The sequence below is a fragment of the Microtus pennsylvanicus genome, chromosome 6 (assembly GCF_037038515.1).
Source record: "Microtus pennsylvanicus isolate mMicPen1 chromosome 6, mMicPen1.hap1, whole genome shotgun sequence".
Classification (NCBI taxonomy): Eukaryota; Metazoa; Chordata; class Mammalia; order Rodentia; family Cricetidae; genus Microtus; species Microtus pennsylvanicus.
Genome location: NC_134584.1, coordinates 104333473 through 104342946, shown reverse-complemented (window position 1 = coordinate 104342946; position 9474 = coordinate 104333473). Strand labels below are relative to the sequence as shown.

Below are 9474 nucleotides of genomic sequence, written 5' to 3'. Positions count from 1 at the left end.
GAGGTGGCTAATGGCCCAAATGATCCCTATGCTATCTGTATGGTAGAGAGCAGGCCAGACTCTTTCTTAGGCTTTTAACCTAGTACAGGTAGCCTATCTCTAGAAACCATCTTCTTGGAAGAAATGACATGTACCTCAAGTTGAGTTTGGATGTAATTATGTTTCCTTGTGCACAGGGGATTGTATTACTCCAGGAAGCTTTCCCCCAGATTATACTGTGTTTAAATTTGTTTGTAATAAACCACCTGGGATCAGACTCCCCAAAGTCTTGATCTAGGTTGACAAAGTCAATCTGAACCGAGTTTTCATTTTTACCTCTTTATAGTTCACTTCCCGGACTGTTGTGGCCACTCTTCTGGCACCCAGCATGGGGTCAACCTTACAATATTCATTCATTCATGCAGTCACTTACCGACTTACAAACTAACCAGGTAATCGCTGTCTCTCCCCCAAACCATCCTTCCTGTGGTCTCTGAAGGATCAGCAGAAATAGAAGCTGGGCAAATGTCTGGGCTGCAGCAGGGACCTCTGGTCCCTTCTCATGCCAAGCCTTCACCAGCTCTGATGTTAGCTCACCGTAGCCCCTGGTAACCATTTCCTGTCAGCTAAGACTCACCTGGCCCACACAGCATCTATGCCAGGAAGCTGCTGTTCCTCAATCCTAGGCCTGTCTGCATTGCGGGTCCCTCTTAGTCCACGTAAGCTTGGCCACATGAGTCAATTGTTAAAATGCGCCCAGGATTTGTTTTTAACAAGCTATGATGAGAGACATCTAAAAATGGAAGTGATTGTTACATGGGAAGGCATTCCCATTCACAGATCCCTAGGGACAGAATGGAACGAACTCTGGAAATGTCAGGTTTGGTCTGGGGCCAAAGAGGCGAGGGAGAAGAGAGCAGAGTGCGGGGAGTTCATGGAAGGGGCGAGAAGGGCAGGGGGACACACTGCCAGCTAAAGATTGAATCGTTTGAAAAAAAAATTGGAGTGTCCGGCTCTGGGTGATGGGGGGGGGAAGGAGTGTGGGGTGTGGGTTGGTTGGTTTGTATGTCAAAGGTTCCACGGCTTCACTATCCCCAGAAACCAGGCAGTCTCTCCTGAGTCAAGGCCTCAAATGGTAGAGCATACAGAACACAGAAAGTAGAAAAAGAGTTCACATAAGGCACCGCCTCCTCCTCCAGAGCTTCTGGCAGCCAGTGGGGCCTGGGGCTGATGGTGAAGCGCTCCACTTGCCGGTCCTTCAGGGGGCCCATTCCTGGGCCTTCCTTCCTGCCTACAGCGGCTACCCCAAACACTTTGAAGATTTTGTCTTCCTTCTATAGCTGCTCCTTGGGCCTTCACTCTTATTTCCTGAGATTCTAGTTGTACCCCCATCTTAGAGTCTTGCTGTTGTACCTGCTGGGGAACCCACATAAACTACCTGGCTTCTCCCTACAGCCTTTGGAGCTGTCATTATCATCGTCTTTTTCCTCCTCCTCCTCCTCCTCCTCCTCCTCCTCCTCCTCCTCCTCCTCCTCCTCTTCTTCATTGTGGCCCACATACATCTTTCTTTCCTCCCTCCCTTCCTCCTTTCCTCCTTTCTTTCCCCCTTCCTTTCTTTTTTTAATGTTTTTAATGTTTAATGTTTTGCCTTCATACATGTATGTGCGCCACACGCGTGCCTGGTGTCCTCATCCGATCCCCTGAGGTTATGAGCCACTGTGTGGGCGCTAGGAACTAAACATGGGTCCTCTGCAAGAACAAGTGCTCTTAGCCACTGAACCATCTCTCCACTCCCCCCCCCCCCCACACACACCTTGGAACTTCATACAGGCCTCAGGAAAGCACCCTTGAGAAAGCCGGAGAATGTTTGATATTGTGTGTAAGGGCAGCTCAAGCAGGGAGAGCTGCAGAGCAGACCCCCCCCCGGGGGGGGGGGCTGGAAGGAGAAATAGCCTAGTCCATGAAGCCTTTCAGAGGATCCTTGGACCCTGTTCCTGCCAGTTTCTTTCTGTTCTCACCACTTCACAGAAACAAGATTCCCAGCATGCCTTGTACCAAGATCTAGTCACTTATCACAAAGGGCCAAGCACGTCTGAGTGTAGACACACGCCTATTCAATTCTAAGGTGTGTGGAGGTAGGTGAGCTCCTGTACAGTCAAGGTCAGAAAAGCATAAACAATTAGATTTAAGAAGCAAATGCTCGCCTTGTTCCACAGGGTAGCGGGAAACAGTCTCCTTTGCCCTCCTTCCTTCTGTCCCCAGAAGTTCATCCCTTTCACTGTCCTGGGGCTGTCACAGAGGGGGCTGTGCCTGCTTCCCAGACCACTGGCTGCAGAAGGGCATCCCCGATCCTGGTCAGTTTAATGTGGTAAGCCCACCCGGAGCTCTGACTTCATGTTCAAATCGGGGATGCCAGGCTCTGAAGAGCCGGAGACTCAACAGTGTTCTGCCCTCGCACGCAAGCTGTGGTGCCGGTACTGCCTTGTCTTAGAAGTGGGTTTTGTTTCCCCTTGTATCCCTTTAATTCTAAATCTTTTGGATCAGAATTGTGGTGTTTAAATCTTGACGGCCTTGGTAGGACTGGGTAGTTCCTTTTGTTATCTCACCCACATAGAGATGGCACTGCACTTGACCCCAGCGACAGGAAGAGGCCTGATGCCACCTGGCTGGCCCTTTCCCCACTCACTCTCCGGGTGGAGTGAAATGTCTGAGGCTGCAGCTATTCCCACGTATTGTTGCCTGCACAGGTGTCCTCGCGCGAGGATTCCAGACGCCGCCAGGGGGCGCTGTGGTCACGCGGCCGTCCGCTGGCGTCCCCCGCCTGCTGAGCCAAGCCTCCCTGCGGCACCCGGTGGAGCTCTGACTCCGCAGCGCAGACTGGGCTCTTTGCGGGCACGCACGTTCCAGCTCTGTCCGCCAACACAGGTGGGAACTCTGATGAGATTCGTTACCCTTCTGGTCTCTGTTTGTGAGTCTGGAAAGTGGCTCCGTGCCGCTGCCCACTGCTCCGTGGCCACTCCTCAGCTCCATGGAGGCTGGTTTTTCTTCTCAGGTTCACTGGGCTGTGGAACTCGGACCGTAACTCGGGTCCCTTCAGTTGTTCAACTAGAGAAGGCTACTTCTTCTCTTCTCCTTCCTTCCTCCCACTTTTCTCTCTCTCCTGTAACCCCTTCCCCCCATTTTTTCTTTCCTTTCCTTCTGGTAAACTGGGGACTTAGTTCAAGTCTGGCGTCTTCTCTCCAGAGGAAACCTGTGCTCTAGACCATGCATGTCTCAGCCCCAGACCCATTCCACAGTTGCAGTTGTCTACAGGGTGGAAACTTAGACGCCTCTTACAGCAGCCTTGCATCCGCCGCCCCCCCCCCCCCCCCCAGCCCTTTCCCAGGAGGGAACAGGATCTTGGGACATCTGAGTTTCAATCAGACCGGGTTCTTCTGAGAACCACCTGGCATCTGCATCGGAATGGGCGATAAAGGAGGCTTAAGTACTTGTCCTTAGGGGGTGGCTCTGGACCACTGCTGCATGCTGCCTCTGAGAAATGGTTACTGAGCTTGCGTTTTAACCTTTCGCTCCCCAGCGATGTTGACCCAAGAGACCTGCTGCTCCAAGGAAAACCTCTGAAGTAGATGGGAGGTGTCGCTCTAGCAATCCCAGAAGGCGCAGCGGCCTGGATCCTAGGGAAGAAGGTTGGGAACCTGAGATAAAGGGGAGAGGGAGGAGCCACTGCTGACTGCAAGGGTTGAGAGGCTTTCCTGGGTCGGCAGGGCCGGCGATGGGAGCCCCTCCATCACTTTTTTTCCCCAACCTTCTTCACATTTAGAGCATAGGGGAAAGGCCCAGAGAAAACCCTGAAGTGGTGTGGCCATGAGAAAGTGGTGATGGGTAGCCTGGACAAGGGCCCTTGTCCATCTCTTCCCGGGAGAGGTAGCAATGAGCTCCAGACGGTTGTGCCTCCCACGGAGTCTCCTACCTGAGGGCGGAGAAACAGAACAGATCTGGAAGCTGAGGTTGAGTGAAAGGGGACTTTGACACCAGAGCACACACTGTGCTCCCTGCTGCCCATCTTTGGGATGCAGGCCTTCCTTTACCATCCGCCTCCTCGGGGGCTTTCCTGAGGAGCCTGCTATGACAGGGTTACGGGGAAGATGACAAAGGAAGGAGGATAATTTAGAAACGCTGGACCGGGGGCCTTCGATTCATACATTTAAAGGCAGATATAAAAATGGAAAGGGTGTAAAAGCGTGACTCTCCCCCGTCCCCACCCCGACCCTGGCCCCCCCCCCCCCAGTGTCTTCCCCCAGGCAACAATTAGTACCAGCTTCCTGCGCACACAGCTTTCCACATACCGTGCCGCTACAAACACGTAGGGCCATATGTCTCCGTTTTAAAAATACAGCGCATTATACAGGCTCTTCTACACCTTGCTTCGGCCTAAAAATACATTTTAAAAATATAACTTCCAGACAGTTCGGTGTCACCCTCTGAGGCGGCTCTGTGTCTCCCCGAGTGGTTGCAGCTGCGTCCCTGGGGACCGGGGCTCCTTCACTTCCCGACTGACCACAGGCAAGCTGCTTCCACATCCTGTTCTGGGCACCAGTTGCTCACTTAACAAACAGACAGCGACAGCAGCGATAATCCGTGATTCAGGAGTTCATGAGAATTCAAGATCTTGAAAGCAAACAGTTGGTACCAAGCCTGGCAGGCAGCAAGGGCCCGCTGAGTGTCGGTTGTTCAGGTCATCCCTCTTTAAATTTGGACGTCCTGACCTGTACTGGTTTTTGGACTTTGGAGGCCTTCCTTCTATACTGGCCTCGCCTCTCATCAGCTGTGCGCCTTTGAAAAAAATGATTTTCCATCCTCTCTGGTCCTTCCCGACCCATCTATAAAATTTGGTTTTAGCCACTGGCAAGGTGGTTGGGGGAGGGGTGCGGGTGGATGAGATAATGGAGAAAAAAGGCCCCTGGAGCAGGGCCTAGCCTGTGATGGTGATGGCAGTAATATAAGAAACAGCAGTAGTAACTGTATTTTAAGCCCTTACCGTGGCCCAGAGTGGGACATAAGTGGCGTCTTGTGAGCCCCTGGTAACCCTGTGCCATCTGTCTCCCTGCTTTCTCCAGCCCTCCTGTGTCTGACATGTTTGTGTTTCTCTGTGGGGTAGCCACTATATTATCGCTATTTTACAGCCAAGGGGTCAATAGCCATGAAGAGTCTAGTGTAGGAGCTGGGAAGAAGGTTCAGCAAGAGTGTGTGTTGTATACACACAAGAACCCGAGCTTGAATCCTCGGTATCCACATATAATCCAAAAGGGCGGCTATGGCTGTGCATGCCTATAACCTCAGCATTGGAAGGCAGAGACGGGCCGATTGGTTCCCAGGGCTCCCTGCTCAGCCAGCTTTGCATACATGGCAAGTGTTTGGTGAGAGACCCTTTCTCAAGGCAATAAAGAGAGCAGTAGAGGAAGACACTGGACGTGTCCTCCTTCGGTCTCCACATACACAGGTAAGTGCACACTCACATTCGTGCAACACAGACAGACAGACAGGGAGACAGGAAGAGAGAGATATTAGAGTATGAATGATAGGTAGAGAGAGAGAGGGAGGAGGGAGGAAGAGAGGGAGACGGGGGGGGGGGAGTGAGCGAGCGATTAGGGCATGAATGATTCTAGCATTGAGGGTGTGCCTGAGCATCTCCTGAGGTTCATAGCGACCTGCCCCAGGCCTTCCCATCTCTATCTCTCCTCTTCCCTTTCATCTCATCCACTCTCCTCTCTTCTCTTTTCTTCTCTCTGCCTCTTAATTCCCTTCCGCTATGTTCTGACACCCCTGGCTTGTTAGACTCGGACGTGTCCAGCTGACGTGCGCATGGCCTCTAGGTATAGGAGCCGAAATCCATGAGCAGATGGATTCTGCAGCATAGCCAGCCTGTGCCCCATCACAGCTTCTGGGCAGGCATGCCCGGACATGCTGTGTGTGGCGGCGGCGGCTGCCTGTGGGTAGCAGGTTCTGAAATATGCCCCATCCACGTGTAGAGCAAATGGCCTTCCGTGCCCAAAGCTTCCCCCTGTTATTTCAGATTGGTTGACCAGTAGGCCCTGGCCACCCAGCCGAGGAAGGTGACCAGTCTTTGCTTTCATTCAGCCTGGTGTACCTTTCTCTTCTGTCGCCTCCATAGGAGTCAGGCAAGCACAAGGGGGAGAGTTCAGCAGCCAGGAACTGTACCTGGTTTGGGGTGTGTACACCCCTTTTCTAATAGTCACTTGGCAGCCTGAATCCTTGACTTGCATGTACTTTATACATTCCTCTGTGAGCAATGCCTCTAGAAACCCGAGGACCCCCCTCACCCCACCTACAGTGGACTTACATACATCCCTCCCTGAACATCAGTGTAAGTTCCTCTGTGCCTCAAACAACCAAATTTAGACAGTTTTCCTTCAAACATATTCCCGATAAATCCGGGTAAGAAGACCCGGATCGGACCTGAACTGGATTTTGGTATATGTGCTGTAAAGGCAAACCGTGTCCTCACAGTTAACTTCTAGGGAGAGCCGCTAAGTTACCACCTTATGCCTATGAATGATTGGCCGCGCATGTGATTAAAATTAGATGCACCACAGGAAGGGGCATGCGCAGTAGGAAATGACGATTTGATCTAGTCTCTCCATCAAAGTAGAGAATCACCTAACCTGCACCCCTTTGGAGCCAGCCTCTCCTTCCTGTAGACCCCACAAAAAGAGACCCCAGGTTGAAACCTGGGACCCTTGAGCACCCTCACTCTTGTGACCCAAGGCTCCCTTCCAGTGTTTCCTTATCTGTTCTATTGGTTTGTTTGAAATGAACTTTCCTTGCTACCTCTGCAAATCTGTGACGGCTTTTATTTCAAATCTTTGAATAATATTAAGACAAGAACCTGGAAACACTTGACCCCCGACCCAAACCACTGGAGATATTTAATAGTTTTTAACTATGCAGCCTGGGTGGAAGTGGGCTGGTTTGGGGTGTGCACACCCCAAACCCTAACAACTGTGGAGTAGATCCGGTTGTGTTTGCATAGAGTTTGTCCCCCAAAGGCTCGCGCCTTGGTAGCTTGGCCCGCGGAGCGGTGGCATGAGAAGTAATGGGACCTTTAAGACATTATTCTTATCCTGTCCCATCCCCCTGCCATTGTGACACCATCGGCTCTGAGGTCCTCATCTGAGCTGAGCCATGCTCTTGAACATTCAGAACTTGGACCTGGGTAGACCTCTCTTCTTTCCTCAAATTAGCTTGCCTAAGGGATCTTCTCATAGCAGCAGAAGACAGACTAATACAATTGAGAAGACCACGTCTAGAAAGCAGTTTTCAAAGCACAGATTGCCACAGCGTGCCTCGGCCCATCTGACTGTTCAAACCCACAGTTTGCTCTTGCAAGGGTTATGGGAGTGTGTACTTATACTCCCCCTACAGTCCAGAAAAGCTGGCATCCCCAGCTGGGAGAAGTCTCCTGCAGGAGCCAAACTCAGTCCCTGAGACTGTAGCAGCAGTGAGCGGGTGAGCATACACAGCCTGTGGAAAGAGCCTGGACTCAGCATTGCAGTCTGTCTGGGGCCTCAACTGATGAGGATATGAAGTCATGTCTACAGAGGTCTGTGGGTGTGGCCTGGAAGCCTGGTGGCACCAGTTGCTAGGTTTTCTAGCCCTGGCTGCCGGCATCCTTCCTGACCAGCCCAGTGCGCACACATCTGGATACAATTGTCCGAAGCTGCTGGGGTGGGGCGCAGGCTGCGGCAGGGGACTTGTGCTGTGCAGACCACACAGGGTCCTTCCTTTCTTGGATACTCAGCATGGGTCAGGAAGGCAGAGGGGAAGGAATGAAAGGCCTGGGGGTGGGAGGATGTGGGACGTGCCAGGCAGGTCTCTTTCTTCTGACTTCTTGGCTTTGCCCAGCTCATCAGCAAAGCCGAAGGAGGAAGCCGGCAGTGCCGTAGCCACACCGTGCCTAAATCAAGCAGACCCGCCGCACACATGTTTCTACTTCTAAAGCCATCAAAGGCTCTCAGGCCTGCACAGAGTCCTAAAAATACACCCGAATGCTGCATGCTCCACCCTCCCCCTCTGATTTTTCTCCATCGTGACTTCAACATTATCAGCAACTTGCTCTCTTTCTCTTGCCTCAAGCGGCAGTAGAGCCTCATTCAAAGGTTTACGACAAATAAATTTACTGGTTTAGTGGGACCGGGCTGGGGAGACACTGAGAGAAATGAGTTTTCTTTGGCACAGGGGGGTGGTTAACAACTAGAGAAAAATCCAGCCCAGAGAGGAGAAGTGACTCCTCTCAAGATTCACCCCAAAATGATCCATTGCAGAAGGCTTGGAGCTGGAAGCACAGCCCCACAAGCCATTTATACCCTTGCTGGCAAAACTGGGACAGTGTCTTAAGTCGTTGGAGCCACAACAAGACAGAGCAGGGAGACTTTATGGCGGGAGGCACCAGGTATGGCTGGAAGAGAGACAGCCTGGTCTGATTGCCTGGATTCAGCTTCCTAACTTGTTGGCTTGGCTGTAACGGACCCTCAGGTCTTTTATGGGAAGTAGTGGTGTAATAGGGATGATGCTAACACTTGTGGCTTACTGAGCAATGAGCATGCACGCCCCCACGGCTCTTCCCAGCTGATCTTCCAATTTCAGACAAGTATTAGCAGTTCTAGGCTGAAGAGAAGGAAGCTGAGGCTCAGCCAAGTAAATTGGCTTCTTTAGGACGCAGAGTCAGTCTCAAACTCAGGCCTCAGTGCCCATAACCTTCTCCCTGCCTGCTGTTTCTTTGCTCATAGATTTGAGGGGACGGTTCGCAGGGATCTTGGGTGGGGTAAGGTAGAAAGGCTGTGTTCACCATTACAGCAACAGAACCCTGCAAGGAATGGAGGTAGAGGAGCCAGGGCAGAAATCCTCTCTTGCTGGGCTGCTCTCCCTTTCCTCCTGGGGTCCCGCAGTCTCTGCAGCTCAGTCCTAGCCCCTCCCAGGCCTCCTGACTCCCAGACTACATCAGGGATGTCATCTGAGGATGAACTTGTGGGGTGGGCACTTCCATGCTCAACTGAGCCAGCGAGGCTCATGGGCAGCCCCTCCCTGAAATCTGCCCTTGACTTCTGGTTCTGTACTTCACCCTGGGGATAACTTAGCCCGCTGGCTGCTAATGCTTCTGCCAATGCAAAATCAGCTTGTGCAGCTCCCGCAGAGAGAGGGCACTTGACCAAGCACTCTGCTCCCTTCCTGGTGGCTGGCCTGCCTAGGTCCTTCCAAGTAACTGTCAGGAGGTCAGGGATGACAGCTTGGGGCCAGTGCCCACAACATTCTGGGCAGCAAGGAAATCACTCTGGACTGCTCTATGCTAGAGTTGCAGAGGGCAGAGCTTCTGATTGCCACCTGGCTTGGGCAGGCTCTTCCTACGCGATACTGACTAAGCAAATGAGCTAGGGGCTTCCCAAACAATCTTCCCTCGCTTGTGTACCAGGTGGGATC

General features: G+C 52.2%; 1 long non-coding RNA gene across 1 annotated transcript in view; it reads left to right on the top strand.

Annotated features, from left to right (window-relative positions):
* The first annotated feature begins 2821 nt into the window (after positions 1–2821).
* The window catches only part of LOC142852957 (uncharacterized), a 29737-nt gene continuing 23084 nt past the window's right edge, over positions 2822–9474 (top strand). The window contains exon 1 of the long non-coding RNA XR_012911036.1: positions 2822–2904. This is a non-coding gene — a long non-coding RNA (uncharacterized LOC142852957). The remainder of the gene's footprint in view (positions 2905–9474) is intronic.